Below are 20,986 nucleotides of genomic sequence, written 5' to 3'. Positions count from 1 at the left end.
GGGATAAAGCAAAACACCATAAGTAGAGCATATTCTCGTGGTCTGTGGTCCTTTTATACCTGATCTTCCAACTAAATGGAAACTAGCTTTTTCCATTAACAATATGAAATAAGTTGCTCCTGCCAGCACACTTCTCAGTGAACAAAATGGGTAATATTAAAAGAGCATCAGTTGGTATTAACCAGCAGTTTCAACAGAGGCCACAAACTGAGTGGATAAGGAAATGAAATTACTTTCTCAGTCCTTGGAGCCATTATTAAAGTTTTTGAGGCTCACAGAAAGAGCTTGTGCATCTTACGTTGCCTTTGCCTTTCTTGCAGGTTATCTTAAAATTTTATTCCCAGAAGTTATCCTGAGCACTAAATTTTCTTAAGAATTATTTTTGGCAAGTCAGGATTATGTGATTAAGGTTTCACCAAGTCTCAACTGGAATTAATTTCTAGAAGACACTATCCCATATCCCCTGATTCAGCATTTCATTCTTTACAGTTTCACAATAATGTCAGCCTACAGGCAATTTTACCAGCCAATTTTTTGCTCTATATTTAGATTAGTATCATGATAATATGTGTGATACATCTGAGAAAGGGAAGCAAAATAGTAGTCTGGAAAAATACAATATTAATATTTATAAAGGTAAATTTTATGAAATCTCAGTTTCAGCTAATTTTGCTTCAGAGGATGAAAGAGCTCCCCTTAGGCATAATTTGTCCATTTTTGCTCACTCATATAACATCTTAAGCATCACTTTACAAATGAGGCTGTGTATTTTCATTAGTAGTTTCTCCCTTAAGCATAAAAATGGAACAGAATATTTGCTATTGAAAAGAAATCGTACCATTGTCAGATTGCCCAAAAACAAATATTGTGGAGATTTCTTCTTAAATTGAATAGGAAGGGTAATCAACTCTGCATAAACTTCCTAAAATACACATCTCATGCTGAGAAAATGAGAAAGTGTATCTTCTTTAAAAGAAGTTTTTATTTATAAGCCACACAGAGTAAGTGAGACAAGTAAATACATGAACTCTGAAAAGTTAAGGCCTTTTTTTCTCAGCAAATGTGTGATACTTTTGAAGTTAGTGATGTGCCACCTGTAGAAATATGAGCCATGAATAACAGTCTTCCAAAGTTAAATAATGCAATTGCAAGGCTTTTACTAAACACATGCACACTAGAATGGAGGTACTATTTTATGTGAAGCCAGTGTTTTCTGATAAGATTTTTGAAAATTAGGATGGGCTGGAACTACATATGGGAAAAGAGATTGCAATCACTGTAATTAATCTACAATATTTTGAAAGCAAATTAAAAAATCCATTTTTATTTCTTGTTTATAATTGAGTCAGGTCACAACCTCTTTGAACATTACATGATACATGTTACTTACGCCACAAGACCTTCTTGATCTTGGGTTGACTTGGAGTTTTGACCTTGCCCCAGAACACAAAGCATTCTTGTTAACTGATGGAGAGGTCACTGGGCTTACAGCACAGTCTTGGTGTTTTATTTTAATTGTTCAATAATAAGGTGAAGAGGAATACTCCTGAGAATGACCATAATAGATTTATGCCTTTTTGTTATTAAGACCTCTTAAGATAATTGTTTTCCAAATAATATCTTTTTAGAACTTCTAGATTTAACATTGTTTATGCTGGTCAGATTCCATTTTTGCTGTTTCACATTGTGTTAATTTTCATTAAGCTTTTTACATTTGAGAGCTCTTAGGTTCAGTTAAAATTCATTGCCGTATATTTTTCTCTTAAGATAACAAGATCAGAGTTATGGTTCTGTTCCTCAGAATGACTGTATTAAATGTTTTAATGCTGCTCATGTATTGAAAAGTTATTTATGTGTGTGTAAACATATAGCATTTTATATGTAAATATGTGTTTAACATAGGTAAGTGCATAAAAATACATTTCAATTAGACATTAATATTACAAACCTCATTTAGGTATTGAGAGGGCTTAAACGACCTCAAAAGAAAAAAAAATCATTCTGTTTTAGAATGTATCATGTCTGAATAAAATATCTAAATATTTGATTTTTAAATCAGCAGTCTGTAACCTAGGCTAGTTTTCCTTAAAGTCATTAAGGACCTGGATATCTTTAAATGTTTGCTGATTTTTACTAAATATTACCTTGTAAGTGAGATTTTATGATCATTTCACTTCTAAGTATCCAATCAGAGCTAGTAAAGACTATATAAACATTAGGATTCATGATGACCCGCTTTGAAAAACTAATTCATCTAGTCCCAGAGTTTCAGATGTTAAAGAAAATGTTTACAACGTGTGGAGAAATGATGTATTAAGGAATTGGGAACATAAGTCTGCATCATATTCAGTTAGCCAGTTTTTCATTAATTATAGTCATGATGTCTTGAAGGATTTTATTTACATAAAATCATAGTAAACAGTTTTGCATGTATGATTTTTTTAAAGGGAGAGTCTTTTTATGGGCGAGTCTCTACTCAACAATTTTACCTTAAATATTTTCTAATAATTTACCAAAATAAAAAAAAGAACTAATCTCATTATGGTTTTTCTTCTTTTAACATGAACTTTATTGATGTATAGTTAACTTAAAATAAAACTGCACATATCTTATGTGTATAGTTTGAGTTTTGACAAATGTATACATTGGTATAAACACTATCACAATCAAGATACTGAACAATTCTCTCACCCCAGAGAGTACCCTTGTTATTATTTGCAGTCAGTCTCCCAACCCCCAGTTCAGGCACCCACTGGTCTAATTTCTGTCACAGAATGAGCATAACTACTCTAAAATAAGAAAAATTATCTTACAGTAGTTATTCTTGTTCTATAATTTCATATAATTTAAATTATATAATTTGTTGCTGATCTGGCCTTATTTGCTCATAATGGTGTTTTGCTCCAGAGTGGCTGTATCAATTTACATTCCTACCAACAGTGCAGGAGGGTTCCCTTTTCTCCACACCCTCTCCAGCATTTACTGTTTGTAGATTTTTTGTTGATGGCCATTCTGAGCGGTGTGAGGTGATACCTCCTGGTAGTTTTGATTTGCATTTCTCTAATGCTGATCTGGCCTTATTTGCTCATAATGGTGTTTTGGGGACATATCCAAATTGTTCCATGTATCAATAGTTTTTCTTCTATTTCTGAGTACTGTAATGCTATTGATATATACCAACATTTATCCATTCATCTGTTGATAGAAATTTAGTTTGTTTTCACTTTTCAGCTATTATGAATAACGTTACTTGATCATTCATGTATGATGCTTTATGTAGGTAAATTGTTTGTGTAACTACCGTACGTGACTAAGAGTGGAATTACTGGTCCTTTTCAATTTTTCTTAGCAGTGTTTTGTAATTAACAGTGTGCAGATCTTGGGATAAATCTCAGTTGGGAATGATACGTGTATTTTAAGTATTTGTTCTTGATTCAATTTGCCAATAGTTTTCTGTGGATTTCTGCATCTATATTCAAAAGAGGTATTGGACTGTAATTTCCTTTTTTAATAGTGATCTTGTCTGATAGTTTGCATCAAGAATGTCCTTTCCTGATTTATGTATCAAGGTAATAATGGTCTCCAAAAATGACTTGAGAAGTATTTTCTCCTCCTCTATTTTCTAAAAGCACTTGCTTAAAGTTAGAATAATCTCTTCAGTATTTGATAGAATTCACCAATGAAATCATGTGGCCCCAGGGTTTCATTTGAGAAAACTTTTTTTCTTAAAATTTTTATTAGAGTATAATTGATTTACAATGTTGTACTGGTTTCAGGTGTACAGCAAAGTGTATCAGTTATACATATACATATATCCGCTCTTCTTTAGATTCTCTTTCCATATAGGTCATTACAGAGTATTGAGAAGAGTTCCCTGTGCTATACAGTAGATCCTTATTAGTTATCTGTGTAATATACAGTAGTGTGTTTTTGTCAATCTCAGTCTCCCAATTTATCCCTCCTCCTGCTTTCCCCTGCTGGTAACCATAAGTTTGTTTTCTACATCTGTGACTCTATTTCTGTTTTGTAAATAAGTTCATTTGTACTACTTTTCTTAGATTCCACATATAAGTGATATAATATGATATTTGTCTTTCTCTGACTTATTTCACTCAGTATGACAATCTCTAGGTCCATCCATGTTTGCTGCAAATGGCATTTTTTGTCCTTTCTTATGGCTGAGTAATATTCCATTGTATATACATACCACAACTTCTTTATCCATTCCTCCATCAATGGACATTTAGGTGGCTTCCACGTCCTGGCTACTGTAAATAGTGCTACAATGAACACTGGCATGCATGTATCTTGTCGAATTATGTTTTTCTCCAGATATATGCCCAGGACGGGGATTGCAGGATCATATGGTAGGTCTATTTTTAGTTTTTTAAGGAACTTCCATACTGTTCTGCATAGTGGCTGCACCAGTTTGCATTCCCACCAACAGTGTAGGAGGGTTCCCTTTTCTCCACACCCTCTCCAGCATTTACTGTTTGTAGATTTTTTGATGATGGCCATTCTAACTGGTGTGAGGTGCTATCTCATTGTAGTTTGGTTTGCATTTCGCTAATAATTAGTGATGCTGAGCATCTTTCCATGTGCCTGTTGGCCATCTGTATGTCTCCTTTGGAGAAGTGTCTACTTATGTCTTCTGCCCATTTTTCGATTGGGTTATTTATTATTTTGTTGTTGAGTTGTATAAGCTGTTGGTGTATTTTGGAGATTAATCCCTTGTCAGTTGCTTCATTTACAACTGTTTGCTCCCATTTTGTGGGCTTTTTCATTTTGGTTATGGTTTCCTTTGGTGTACAAAAGCTTTTAAGTTTAACTAGGTCACATTTGTTTATTTTTGTTTTTATTTTCATTATTCTTGTAGGTAGATCAAAGAAGATCTTGCTGTCAGAGTGTTCTGCGTGTGTTTTCCTCTAAGAGTTTTATAGTATCCAGCCTTACGTTTAGGTCTTTAATCCATTTTCAGTTTATTTTTGTGTACAGTGTTAGGGAGTGTTCTAATTTCATTCTTTTACATGTAGCTGTCCAGTGTTCCCAGCACCACTTAGTGAAGAGGCTGTCTTTTCTCAATTGTATATTCTTGCTTCCTTTATCAAAAATAAGGTGATCATATGTGCATGGGTTCTTCAGAACCATTTTTTTTTATATTCCATACATATGTGTCAGCATATGGTATTTGTTTTTCTCCTTCTGACTTACTTAACTCTGTATGACAGAATCTAGGTCCATCCACCTCACTACAAATAACTCAATTTCATTTCTTCTTATGGCTGAGTAATATTCCATTGTGTATATGTGCCACATCTTCTTTATCCATTCATTTGTCTATGGACACAGGTTGCTTCCATGTCCTGGCTATTGTAAATAGAGCTGCAATGAACATTGTGGTACATGACTCTTCTTGAATTATGGTTTTCTCAGGGTATATGACCAGTAGTGGGATTGCTAAGTCGTATGGTAGTTCTATTTTTAGTTTTTTAAGGAACCTCCATACTGTTCTCCATAGTGGCTGTATCCATTTACATTCCCACCAACAGTGCAAGAGGGTTCCCTTGTCTCCACACCCTCTCTAGCATTTATTGTTTGTAGATTTTTTGATGATGGCCATTCTGACCAGTGTGAGGTGATACCTCATGGTAGTTTTGATTTGCATTTCTATAATGATTAGTGATGCTGAGCATCCTTTCATGTGTTTGTTGGCAATCTGTATATCTTCTTTGGAGAAATGTCCATTTAAGTCTTGTGCCCATTTTTGGACTGGGTTGTTTGGTTTTTTGATATTGAGCTGCATGAGCTGCTTGTATGTTTTGGAGATTAATCCTTTCTCAGTTGCTTCATTTGCAAATATTTTCTCCCATACAGAGGGTTGTCTTTTTGTCTTGTTTATGATTTCCTTTGCTGTGCAAAAGCTTTGAAGTTTCATTAGGTCCATTTGTTTATTTTTGTTCTTATTTCCATTTCTCTAGGAGGTGGGTCAAAAAGGATCTTGCTGTGATTTATGTCATAGAGTGTTCTGCCTATGTTTTCCTGTAAGAGTTTTCTAGTGTCTGGCCTTATATTTAGGTCTTTAATCCATTTTGAGTTTATTTTTGTGTATGGTGTTAGGGAGTGTTCTAATTTCATTCTTCTAAGTGTAGCTGTCCAGTTTTCCCAGCACCACTTATTGAAGAGGTTGTCTTTTCTCCATTGTATATTCTTGCCTCCTTTGTCATAGTTTAGGTGACTGCAGAAAATTAATTATAAATTCAATTTCTGTAATAGTGATGGGGTGTTTATGTTTTCTCTTTATTCTTTTGCCAATTTTTAGTAACTTATGTCTTTCTAGGCATTCCATTTAAACTTTTGGATTTATTGGTGTCAATTATTTATAATATTCTTCCTATATCATTGTAACATATGGATTCTGTAGGATGACACTTTTTCTTTCTTGATATTCATAGTTTTTGTCTTTATTTTTTTCTTGCTCAGTTAAAGATTTATCAATTTTCTTACTCTTTTAAAGAACTAACTTTTGATTTCCTTAATTTTTTTTTTTTGTCTATTCCACTGACTAGGCCATTGTTTTCTGCTCTTATCTTCATTATTTGTGTCCTTCTACTTACTTCAGAACTTTTCTCTCTTCTATCATGATTTCTTAAGGTAGAAACCTACATTATTGATTTGAGACATTTATTACTTTCTTAGATAATCATTTAAAGCTAAAAAATTCTCCTGAAAGCATTGTTTTAGCTTTGTCCTACCAATTTCCATATGTGATACTCTCATAATCATTCTTTTAAAAATATTTTCTGAATTTACTGTGATTTATCCTTTTGCTATAGGAATTTTGATATAAGGTTCTTAATTTCAAAATTTAGAGGGAATTTGAGTTGTTCTTGCTATAGTTTATTTTACATAAAATTGCACTGTGTTCAGAGAACATGCTCTCTGTAATTCTAATCTTTTAAAATTTACTGAGTGTTTTGGTGCCTCAGCATATGTTCTATACTGGTGAATGTTTTATGTACAATGAGACATAATGTATATTCTGCTGTTACTGAATGTAGTGTTTTATAAATTATTTGTTTTATACATTCTTTAAATTCAAGTCTTCTGTATCCTTATTAATTATTTTTTTTTTTTTGGCTACTTGTAATATCAGTTACTAAGAGAGGAGAGCTTAATCTCCAGTATAATTACAAAATTATATATTTCTTATTTTAGTTCTGTAGTATTTGCTGTATTTGCTATACATACATATATTTTTATATATGTATTTGTTATATTTGCTATATATGCATATGAATATATATGTATATGTGTGGATCTATATACCTGTAGCTCTAGATATATATATATATATATATATATATCATTATACCTGCATAAGCATTTAGTTTTGCTATGTGTTCTTAATTAATTGATCCCTTATTATTATGCTATTTCCTTCTATATACCTTGTAATATTACTTATTCTGAAGCTAACTTTGTATGTTGGTAACTTTGTATGTGTCTCCATCTGTCTTATAATTTGTGTTTTGCATGCTATATCTTTCCCCATAATTTTATTTTAACTTTTCTGTATTTAAAAATTATAGTGCATTTCTTAAAGACAGGATGTAGTTGGATTTTGCCTTACATCCATTTGAAAATCTTTACCTTTTAATTAGATTAATTAGATCATTTACATTTATTATAGTTACTAATATTCTCAGGTTTAAGTCTACCATTTTTCTAATTGTTTTCTATTGATCCTGTGTTCTTATTCTTTTTTATTCCTCTTTTGATTTCTGTTTTTGTATTGATTTTAAAACGTTTTTGTATCCTATAGTGGCTTATTACAGGTATTATTTGATATAATTCAGTGGTAGTTATAAGGTTTTAATATACATCATTAACTTTTCATAGTCTACATTCAAATAGTTTGATCTAACATTTATTTAATGTAGAAACCTTTCAGAAGTATACTTCCTTTTCCCCTTTCATCATTTTACTGATTGTCGTGCATTTTACTTCTACTTACGTTATAATTTTAAAAATATTTTGCTTCTGATTTTGCTTTAAATAGCCAATTATCTTTTAAAGAAATTATATAAATACATAAATGTATAAATATAAATATATACATATTTATATTTATATAAGAGAGAGAGAGTTTAAGAAATTAGCTTTCATGATTATGGAGACCTGGTAAATATAAAATCTGCAGGTTAGGCTAGTAGGCTGGATACCCCAGGAAGAGTTACAGGTCAAGTCCAAAAGCAGTCTGCTGTTCATAGTCTGTGAATTGGTATATAATAGCATGTCTGGCCATTTTTCTTTCCAAAGTGCACAACCAGCTGTACTACTTGAAATTTTGTCCACTGGGAGGATTTCCCTTCACCATTGTCCTTCAGGGATGTCCCAGAAAAGGACTCTGTAGTGCTACAAATGTCGACTTTTGAGTGGTGACTGGATATTATGGAGAACCATAGTAAACCAGGCCTGGGTTTTCTCTTCCTGTATCAGTTGACCATTGGGAATTCCCGATGAAACCTTAGTATAGCAGGAGTAGGAACCAAGGAGATTGGGGCCACTTCTTTATGTAAGTTATTTGTGCCTTCAGGGATTATTTGGGCCTGATCTTGATATACCACTTCCATTTAATAATGGGGTCCTGCTCTATATGCCCAACTTTATGGCTTGGTGGGTTAAATAACACCCAATTCATGATGGGCAGTTCAGGTCACATGGCACTTGGTGGTCTGTCATTAAGCATTCTACTCTACTAAGGTCCAGTGGTAGGCCAAAAGCTTTTTCTCAAAAGGAGAGTAGTGATTTTCAGAGGATGGCCAGGATTTACACCAAGAACCTACAGCCTTCATGCAAGGGTCCTGCCAAAGGCACCACCAGCATCCCTATTTAAACTGACACTTCAAGCACCATTGGATCTACTGGATCATAAGGTCCAAGTGGCAGAGCAGGTTGCATGGCAGCCTGGACCTATTGTAGAACCTTCTCTTGTTTTAGGTCCTACTCAAAATTAGTAGGTTTTCAGGTCACTTGGTAAATGGGCCAGAGTAGTACACCCAAATAAGGAATATGTTGTCTCTAAAATTCAGGAAGAGCAAGAGATAATTCAGTTTGGTCTCAAATTTTATCATATCATCCAGACCATTTCCAAATTACTTCCAATGGGTCAGCTCCACTGGAAATTAAAGTAGATAATCCTGATAAGCTATGTCTGATTCTATATCAGAAATCACACAAGATTTATAAAACTCCTGAATATGTCTCTTAGATTGCAGCCTAAAGAAAATATCTAAGTAACTGTGTGTAGTAGTAGCAGAATAGCCTATAATGGAATATGTTCATTTGTTATCTAAAAAATTTTACTTCTGTGAGTTGTTCCATTTTCATATGAATTGATGTTTCAGTTATTTTTTTAAGACATGAAAAGCAAAGTCACCTAATTTTCTATAGTATGGAAACCATTAAGAAATTAGAACCAAATAATTCCATACATATAGGAAAGACAGAAAAATTGAATAGTATTTTGTATTTTATTGATTTGAAATTCTCTGTAGATAGGAACTGAATGCCATAATAGTGCCCAATGTTTCACTGACTCTGAAAACCAGTGAATATATTTTTTAAATTAAAATCTAGTTTCGTAGGCATAATATATAGAGAGGTAGCAAGGCAGAATACTTTAAACAGGGATTTTTCTAAAACTTCTAGGCTTAGTTTTCTATAAAATTATGAAGAAATGAATTTTTGAAGTTACTGTAGATTAGGTCAATAATTCCTAATTTATAATCATTCCTTCCTACATGGATGAGCCTGCACTGGGACAACCATAACCAAAGGAGTATATTGTGAAGACCAGAACACTATTGAGAAAGTTACCATTACTTTAAAACTGTACTAGATACAGACAAATATATTTTGAGAGGCATAGTCTTCGTTATTCATTCTTTCATAACTAAAATGTAGAAAGAACAGAAATATGGAAATTAAGCAAAGATCCAGTTAAAGAAATATAAAAAAAGAAGAAAGCAGAATAAAAGTGCCATCAGGAAGATGGAAGAGTAGGAAGCCCAGGAGCATCTTTTCCCCTAAAGTACTCCAATTCAGCAACAATTAGTGAACAGACTTCTTTTGTGAGAAATCAGAAACTAATTGAAAGGCTCCTGCATGTTGGGGGAATGTGAAATCAGACTCCCTAAAGCCTGTAGGGAGACTCCAGACACCCTCTCTCCAGAGACCCTACCTTTGTGCAGTGCCATATGTCAGGAAGAAACCCCCTAGTTCTCACCTTCAGCTGGTGGAGGGAAAGAGTTGGTTTGTACGTCCAGCACCACAAGTTTTTTGACAGGTCTCCCCAGAGGACTAGCTTCTGTATTGCCAGTCTTGGAGCTCTGATGGGACCAGCACAGGCTACCTAGAGGAAGACAGACATGATTGCTTGGCCTGGTAGAAGGCCATACACAAAAATCAACGCAAAATGGATTAAAATTTTAAACGTTAATACCCCAAACTGGAAAACATTGAGAAGAAAGCATAGGGGAAACTTCATGACATTGGTCTTGGCAATGATTTCATGGATATGACACCAAAAACACAATCAACAGAAACAAAAGTAAACAAGTCACACTATACCAAACTGAAAAGCTCCACAGCAACTGAAACAATCAATAAAGTAAAAGACAACCTACAGAATGGGAGAAAATATTTATGAACTATATATCTAATAAGGGTTTAATCTCCAAAATATATAAGGAAAGCCTACAACTCTTAAACTTACATAGCAAAAACACCTAATAACCTGATTAAAAAATAGGCTAAGGTCATCATTTTTGATCCATAGTAGAATCCATGAATGCAGAACCTGCAGATATGGAGGGCTGACTGCATACTATTTTTCCTTAAAAATGAGGGAAATTCTACAATATTTGACAATGTGGATGAACCTTGAGGACGTTATGCTACATAAAATAAGCTAATCACAGAGGCAAATACTCCATGATTCCACTTTTCCATTTATTAAAAAAAAAGAATAAAGGTATTTTTGTAAGATACATGTTCACACAATCTAAACTAATTCTTAAAGAAACATAATAACCTAGTGCAAATTAATAATTTCCTAAATTTCAGTTATTTTGATCACTGTTTATCAGCCTTATTTTTTTCCTATTTTGATTTAAGGAAAAAGCTATTTCCATATAGTGCCTCAAAGAACAGGAAAGTCTCTATCAGTAATCTCTAAGCTTGCTGCTCATACATCTCAGAAGGCTTTTTATGTATCTATTTGTCCCCACTAGAAAGATGGCTTCCTTTCCATGCCCCAAAAAGATTTAGGCTACTCTTTGATTGTGAGACAGAAATATGCATTCTACTGTGGAAAATACAAGTTGTATTTGTGTATACTTATAATCTCTGTAACTTTCCTTTCCAAGTTGGAAATTTCTAAGTCAGAAATCAATGAGAAAAAAAAAAAAAGGAAAATCAAAATTTTGAGACACCCACACACACCTGTGAAAAGTCCATGAGTTTTCTCACTAGAGATAATTTTTAAAAAACTCTGCTCTGTACAAAACTCTGTACAGTGTTGAAGCTCAAGTTTGTATAAAATTAATTTGCTTTGAATTACCATGTCCTAGTTATTTTCAAACAGTTTCTCAGAAAATTGCAGACCTTCTACTGGGAGTTTAAAAAAATAAAATTGAGCAGAAGTTTTAATAAAAAGCCAGTATTATTACCATGTTCATTTTTTAGGCGGATACAGAGGACAGTATGTTAGAGTCAAGAATTACTAGTGGTTTTAAAATCTAACTAGGAGAAGACTCCTATTCAATTACTCATGTCACTCTTATGATTGCTTTTGACCTACCCCATATTTCTGATCCTGGAGAATGAATATACAAGGATCATTGATGTTGCACGCTTTATTTACCTATTTTTACAACCATTTTAAAATTAAAATTACGTTTATGTGCTAAAAAAGATAAAAAATATAGCAAAGGTACAAGCATAAATTATTAAGTTTTAAAGCAGAAAAATATAATTGTTAAAATGTAAAAACCAACATTTAAAAGAAAACACAATAAAATTGTCAAAACATCTTTTGCAATTATAACAGAAAAATAGAGAATAATCAAAAGGATAGAGAGGAATACAAAGCGTTGGGTGAGAGAATATAATACAGAAGTGTGGGAGATAAAACAATCAGTAATGAATACTATGAAGGATGTTTTAGTAACAGGTTTAAGACCCTAGGTGACTAGTTTTCTAAGACAAATATAATTGACAAATATTAATCACCAGAGTAGAAAACCTGGTAGGCATTATAGCGTAAAATTTGGAAATAATGATTCTCAAGCTAGCATACTTACGTTTACCTCTCCACTTACAAGGTATATGATCCTCCAAAGTTGTTCTAACATTTGTACTCCAGTTTTCTATTAGTTAAAATTTCTGTAATCATAATATATTTACCTCACAGTGTGTTAGGGTTAAATAAATAAATAAAGCACTTTTAATACTGTGTAGCCATTGAGATAGCTATGTAAACAATAGCAGTAAACTGCAACCCAAATAAATCCTGGCATAATAAATGAAAATTACAGCTAATATCCTTTTGGAATATAGATGCTAGGAAATCAAATATAATATACTTTTAAAAGAACAATGGCAATCTCTATATCTTCTTTGGAGAAATGTCTATTTAGGTCTTCTGCCCATTTTTGGATTGGGTTGTTTCTTTTTTTGTTATTGAGCTGCATGAGCTGCTTGTAAATCTTGGAGATTAATCGTTTGTCAGTTGCTTCATTTGCAAATATTTTCTCCCATTCTGAGGCTTGTCTTTTGGTCTTGTTTATGGTTTCCTTTGCTGTGCAAAAGCTTTGAAGTTTCATTAGGTCCCATTTGTTTATTTTTGTTTTTATTTCCATTTCTCTAGGAGGTGGGTCAAAAAGGATCTTGCTGTGATTTATGTCATAGAGTGTTCTGCCTATGTTTTCCTCTAAGAGTTTGATAGTTTCTGGCCTTACATTTAGGTCTTTTATCCATTTTGAGATATACAGATTGCCAACAAACACATGAAAGAATGCTCAACATCATTAATCATTAGAGAAATGCAAATCAAAACTACAATGAGATATCATCTCACACCAGTCAGAATGGCTGTCATCAAAAAATCTGGAAACAATAAATGCTGGAGAGTGTGTGGAGACAAGGGAACCCTCTTGCACTGTTGGTGGGAACGTAAATTGATACAGCCACTATGGAGAACAGTATGGAGGTTCCTTAAAGATCTAAAAATAGAACTACCATATGACCCCGGAATACCACTACTGGGCATATGCCCTGAGAAAACCATAATTCAAAAAGAGTCATGTACCAAAATGTTCATTGCGGCTCTATTTACAATAGCCAGGACATGGAAGCAACCTAAGTGTCCATCGTCAGATGAATGGATAAAGAAGATGTGGCACATATATACAATGGAATATTACTCAGCCATAAAATGAAATGAAATTGAGTTATTTGCAGTGAGGTGGATGGACCTAGAGTCTGTCATACAGAGTGAAGTAAGTCAGAAAGAGAAAAACAAATACCGTATGCTAACACATATATATGGAATTTAATAAAAAAAAAAACAAAAAAAGGTCATGAAGAACCTAAGGGTAAGACAGGAATAAAGACACAGAACTACTAGAGAATGGACTTGAGGATATGGGGAGGGGGAAGGGTATAGTCCAATAAATATGTTTAAAAAAAAAAAGAACAATGGGTTTACATCTGACAAATTGATGTGCTAAATAATGTCAAAATGTTCCTGCAAGTGCTTTGATGAGAGAACATATCTAAACATGTAGGAAAAATAACTTAGTAAACAAAGTGAACAATTAAGAAAAATACTAAGAATTCTGAAATAAACAGGGCTAAGCAGCCTGAAATCATGGGATAAAATCTGTGATAGTAAGTTCAAGCTGAAGCTACAGATGTTCCATAACATTTTCCAGTCACAGTAAATAAGAGTCTTGCCTTTAATAAACAAAAGGAATAAGAGCCAACACTTAGGATTCTAGTAAGATGAATAGGAACACTTAAAAAGCTATATCTTAGCAAATAAGTAGATTAAGGTTCTCCAACTAGCAAAAAGAGAAAAGAAGGTAGTTATTATGTTTCAGACTGAACTCCCACATATGGGGGAGTAGGAGGAAAAATTCTCATCTAAGAATTTCTAATTACAGGTTTGAATATGTAATTTATATTACAGTTTGTTCTTCAAGCCCCAATATGTAAAACTCACTTAAAGTGATCTTATTGGGTATTTGAGTCTCTGAAAGGACACATCCTCAACCTGGAATTCTCAAGGTTCCCAAAGATAAACGTCCATCAAACATGAGTTTCAAATACAAATTTTAAAGAAAAGGTTTACCATGGGACGAAGCCAAAAAACAAAATGTAAAAAGTTTTGAGAAACTTAAAATGTTTAAAATATTACCAATTTTGAGAAAATGAGCTAATAAAATGTAAAAAAATATATTTGAAGAAAACAACTTCAACTAGACATGTGGAAATTTTTAAAAAATTTAAAAAATCAATAAATTGAACATCTAGATAAAGCAAAAGAGAGAATTAGTGAACTAGAGGGCATATGTGAAGAAAGTACCCAACATATAACTCAAAGAGAATAGAATGGAAGGTATTAGATAGAGGTTAAAATACATGGAGAGTAGAATGAAATGTGGCACCTGTTTATTTAGTGTTTCACAGGATGGAAATCGAATAATGACTGACAGTTTTCCAGAACATTTACTATACATGATTTTTCAGGTTCAGGAAGTTCTGAAAATCCAAAGCAGAACAAATAAAAAGAATAAATGTTGATTCACATAACAGTAAAACTTCATAACATAGAATCTAGGTAGCAGTAAAAGTGAAAATACAACTCCTGAGAATAAAAACTAATTAGCAACCTATTTCACCTCAACAATAGAAGCCAATAAACAAGTGGAAAGATAACTTCCAAAATCAGGAGGCAATGACTAGCAATCTAGATTTTTATACCCAATCAAGCAGCCTTTCACCACCTGGTTGAAATAAAGACATTTTAAGAACAAACTAAACCAAATAGTTTGTGATAAGCCAGCCCTATTTAAAGGAATTTCTAATGATATACCTCAGGGAGAAGGAAATGATCCCCTGAAGTGTGTCTGTATTGCAAGAAGAAATAGAAGTGATAAAATCAGTAAACATATGGCAAAAGTTATACTTAACTTTATAATAAAGCAAAAATAAAGATTTTAGAGGATGTAGTCATAAGTAAATACAAAACTCAAAGTGTAGAGGAGTGGTCAAAAATAAAAATATTCTAAGCCTCGGGTTCTCCATTGAGAGGAGAATACAAAGATGATGATTAATTTTTAAGGTATATTAATTGTAGTAATAACCACTAAAAGGACAGAAAGACTAATTAAACTCCCAGAACAATATAGGGAATGAATATAATTAAAAATAAATTGATTCAAAAGAAGACCTAGAAAGAGAAAGGAGGGATAAACAAAAAAAAAGGAAGAGCATGGTAAATAGCAAGATTAAAATAACATTAAAAAAAACTATTAGTAATCATAATCAATGTAATGTAAAGTTCCAGAAAGACAAACTGAAAGAAACCACAATATATCTGCTTCTTATAAAAACCTTTAAAGGAGAGATTGAAAACAAAGTCTGAAAATGAAAGAGCAGAAAAAGTGATACCAAGCAAACACTAAGCTAAAGAAATATATTGCATCTATATTAGCAGCAAGGAAAATGTACTTCAAGAAAAGAAAGCCTTATTAAGTCTACTTAATCAGTGATTAAAGCTACAGTTCACCTGAGAGATAGAACATCATAAAATGCATGTATTTAATAATATCAATAGAGATAAAAAATCGAGATTTATAGAGATAATGACAAATTTAACATCAGAGCCAAAGCTTTAGTTTATTTTCTTAGCAGAGCAAGAATGAGTATTTGAGTGGGACTAATCAAAATATACTTTATTTTCAAGCACACATATCGATCTCAAGCATCAGCATCAAGTTGTAGACTGAGCATCAACAAAAGTCAAAGAATGTAAATCATACAGTCCTTTGTGACTACAATATAAATGAAATTAGTGTTTAGTGTAAAAAGAGAACTTCAAGGACTTTATATTTGGAAATACATACTCCTAAACTTTCATTTTAAAGAACACATTTTAATGAAAGTGAGAAGTAAACAATAATATAAATATCTATAAACACTTATAGAATTAAATTAAGGGGTGCTTCAAGGGAAGTTTATAGCTTTAAATAATTACATTAGAAAAGAATAAAACTATAAAATATTACTAAGAAAAAAATAATGATAGAACAAACCCAAATTAAATACAATGGAGGTATAACAGATAAAAACAATACTTAAGGAAATAAAAGACAAAGATATAATGGAAAGGAACCATAAGGCCAAAAACTAGTTCTTTATAAAATTTAATAAAATAGGAAACTCTCTGGGAAAAAATTTGAATAAAGAGAAGACACAAATTTGGCATTATTATAAATGACAAACTGATATAAAAATGAATTGAGAAAAATAGAATATTTTAGAAACTTATTCCAAAAAAATAAGAATTTAGATTAATTCTATACTTTTCCTAGAACAAAATTTAGTTTATTTGTATAGAAGAAATAAAATACCTACAGTCATTAAATACATTACATCAGTATTTTCTAATTAATGACTGCTTTAGTAAAATAAGTCCATGAGTTTTATACAGCTATTATCAAGTGTTAAAGACTTTTTTAAAAGCCAGTAATTCAAATCTATATACATTTTTTTTTTAAGCAATGAGAAAGAGGGACTTTTTAACCATTTTAAACCTCACTGGTACCTTCAGATCAGAGCCATACAAGTAATAAGTCATAGTGTTTTCACTTCCAATTACAGATGCAAAAATATTGAGTATCTGCCATCAATATATAATGCCACATTTTTCATAGATAAAATTTTTATATTAAATAGGTCAATAACTTGGTTCTTGATAATATTCCATTGGATTGTCTGTCTCTGTGTTAGTATTATCTTAATGACTCTAGTGGTTTATTGTTTGAGATCTGGTATCTGCACCTTGTTCTTCAAAATTGTCTTGAGTGTTCTTGGCCCTTTTTTTTTAAAATATAAATCACATTGTGATGATATCTATGAGATTTTGTTTACAGTTACACTGATTATAGATTAACCTAGGGGAAATTGGTAGTTTTTGATATGGAATTTTTATGTTCTTCAACATGCTTTTTTTTTCTCTCAATTTGTTTGTTATTGTTACTATCATTTGTATTATAACATTATCTGTTACTGGTGTATGATAATGCAGTGCCTTTTATATAGACATTTTGTATCCAGCACTACTGCTGAAACCCTGACCAGTTCTTATAATTTGTCCATTTCACTCTTGTTATTTCCAAATATGAAAATATTTTTTCTTACTTTCCAATCCTTATACTCTAGGACTTCTTTATTCAATATTGAGTAGAAGTAGGATTAAAATGATATCTAGAGTTATAATTTAAAAGTTTAAGAAAGTTGTAGAGATAGTATAGAACTATGTAGAGATAGTTCACTAAGAGTTTTATCATGAATGGGTATTGAATCTTGTTGAATATGTTTTCTCCATAGTTTTCATTAATCTTAAATATGAAGAAAAGCACACTAGTATATTTCCCAATGTAAAACCACTTTTCCATTTCTGGGATATGTCTAGTTTTTCGTAATGTATTATTAATACAGTGTTGGTTACCTTTACATACTTCACATTTTAAATATAAATACTTATCTATCTATCTTCATCACCATTATCATGTTGATAAAATAAATGGCCCTGTAAGGAAGATTCTGAGGACTAAATCTCACAGGTAACTAGGAACAATGAATTAGTATTGAGCATAGTGGCCTTTCATTTTATCAATAAACCACACACATTGCTTTAAAATGGCACAGTTAAGGAAATGTTATCTTATCTTACAAAATATCATCTAACCAGCTGAGTAAAACAATTCTGGGATGGATAAGAAATCCCACAATGAATGTGGTCCTAACTAACAGGGTGATAAATTAATAATGATTATCACAGATTTACAAACCAAATTCCTTTATTTATTTATATAAGTAAAGAAAGGCTAGTGAGCAATAAGGAAGTAACAGAAACTTGCAAAAACACTACTGGCAGTATTATTTATTATTATGATGATGCAGTCATGCTAATAATGATCACTATGCCCAGACTTCTTCCATATCAGTAACAGGTAGCATTACTCTTGTAGAGTAAGAGCCCTGGTTGGTTTTAACCAACAGTCGCTATTGCTTTTTTAGAATGACTAAATTAATGAAATACAAAACATCTAAGGCACACGCATTCAGTAAATTTAGCAATTTTCTGTATCAATGGTATTTTTTTAATGAAAAATTGTGCCAACTTAACCTCTGGAAATGCCACATTTATTTCATCAATTTTTATGATAGTTCTAGCTGTATGACAGTTTTAAGAAATTACCAAAGAATATTAACAGTACTGGAGATAAACCATGTCATTTTTCTTATCCAAAATGACATGGTTTTCTTGATTTATCATGGAGTTGGAGTATCAGACGTGTCCTGAGCCAGCTAATATATTCCCTCTGGAATCAACTTTTACCTGTTTATGCACAGTTCAAAAAATGTGAATTGGGATTTACAAGAAGGAAAGCCATTCCTAGAAAATAATTTAAGAATAAAGAGACCTACAAAGAGAGAAAGAGAGGTCCTAAATTAATTATTAATAAATAACTACTATAGAATTCCAATAAAATTAGGCAAAATTAAAATATTTAGAAATAGATATGGCAGCATCCAGAAATAATCACTTTCATTGAAACTCTATGTTTAAATATATGTAGATCATTCCCTCTGAAAGTTATGCTTTGGAAAGATTAATAATATTATGTACTGCTGAACATCTACACATTTATATACACATTGTATGCTTTTTAGTTTTTTAAAATATACAGTACCACTTCATGTCTGAACTTCAAGGGAGTAGTTAAACATAGGAAAATAATTAAATATAAGTGTTTGAAAACCTGGAAACGGAAATACAAAATATGCCTGTGTTAGCTAACACTGTCCAACAATTCTAAGTATAGCTTCTTTAACTTAGTTGAGTGAATCACTTTTCCTTGATTGGGCTCTAAATCTGCCACTCTAGTTTTGTGACTCAACTCAATTTCTCTGAGCCTTAGTTTCTTTATCCATAAGTTGGATGAATTATTCAATAACAATCATTAAGTTATTCAATAACAATTCCTAACTTGTAGGATTAAATTTCTAGGAATGTCTCGAATGTAAATATAGAAATCTTTTTCCATTCACTGACAGATTTACACAATTGAGAGTAAAGAGTGAAAGTGTTTTGAGATCATCCATGATCAGGAAAGAGGAAATTATAAATTCACTTACACTCAAAAAATTTTTTAAAGTAGTAAGTGAAAGTAACTACTGCATTAAATTTCAGAACATAGCCTTAGTATGGATCTTTGAAAAATATTACCTGAAATGGATAAACTGATAAAAAATGAACTGTCTATAATAGTCAAACTTAGCAAATCTTGTTAGGACTTTTCAGGGGTAAAAATAAATCTGTAAAATGGAACAAATTTTCCAACTTAAAATTAGAAATGTGGCCCATGTCCACTCTTTAGCAAACTGATCGCTGTTTTTATTTAAAGGCAGACATCTGTAGCCTCTCCACAGATTATGAGAATTGTGATCAGAAACACAACATATGGTACCAAGTGATGAATCTGAAGAGACACAGCTAAGTTTAGATCTAACTAAAATTTCTAGGTTTCACTTTAAAACTAAATGTATGATATTATACATTTTGGCATCATTTATCAGTACATAGAATTAATATATGATCTCATTCTGGTTGCTAAAAATAGAGGTATAAATGTAATGCACACTTTTTATTTGGTCTTTGCAAGAAACATCTGTTGTTTTTGTTTTCTTTTTGTTTATTTTGCTTTGCTGACATATACTAAAATAAGAGTTGACAATAAAGGAAAAGTAAATATAAACATATGTACATATCTAAAATTTCCATTGAATATGTAGATATAAAATTAATAAAGCACATAAGTAGATTAAAATTTTACTTATATACCAAAGCAATTCTGATAAAATGTAGTTCAATATTTAGTTTTTCCAGATTATTTCTTATATTTTAGACTACCTGATATCCATACATTCATAGTTATATAATTAAAATATGTAGATAATGTAGATTTTTTTTAATACTGAAAACTTTTTTCAGAAGGTTAACCTATAATAGATATATACAAAGTAAGTTAGGAAACCTCTTTGCACAAAATACCTAATGAACAAAATGGATTAAATCCTGTTATTTGTAAAACATCCATGTATTTCAATATCAAAATAAAATGTGAGACTTGTATTTAAGAATGCTTTATATAAGGTGGAGTAGAAATGGGCATAGTTAGCTCCCAGGGTTGACCAAACTTTTGGGGGCCTTCTTGTTCTTTTACCTGATTTTAGCTATTTTTAGGTTCAGTTCTCTAATAATGCTTTGCCCCTTTCAGGTGCAAAGAATGTTTACTCTTCTGATGATCCCACCATATATTGGAAAAATGGTGAGGCCATCCATCTATGATCTTTCACTACTCACATATGTGGACACAGAAGAATTATTGTCTTGCCCTCATGCCATTTAGAGATGTGTGTATTGGGATGGGACAAACAGGTGTATCATAGTGTCTCTCTAGACCATTTGCCTAAAAACATCATGAAAATACTTTCCTCTGTTGTTTTTTTCCTACTTTCTGAAAGCCTTGGGTTAGTGGTTAAGAGCCCAAACCAAGGAACCAGAGTACTGGGATTCAAATCCCGGCTCCTGTACTTATCTGCTGTGGAGATTTGGGAAAATATTTAA

This window comes from Aethalodelphis obliquidens, unplaced genomic scaffold (genome assembly GCF_003676395.1).
Source record: "Aethalodelphis obliquidens isolate GAN/ISIS:26980383/991018 unplaced genomic scaffold, ASM367639v1 scaffold4, whole genome shotgun sequence".
Lineage (NCBI taxonomy): Eukaryota > Metazoa > Chordata > Mammalia > Artiodactyla > Delphinidae > Aethalodelphis > Aethalodelphis obliquidens.
Note: the sequence above shows the minus strand (reverse complement) of the source record.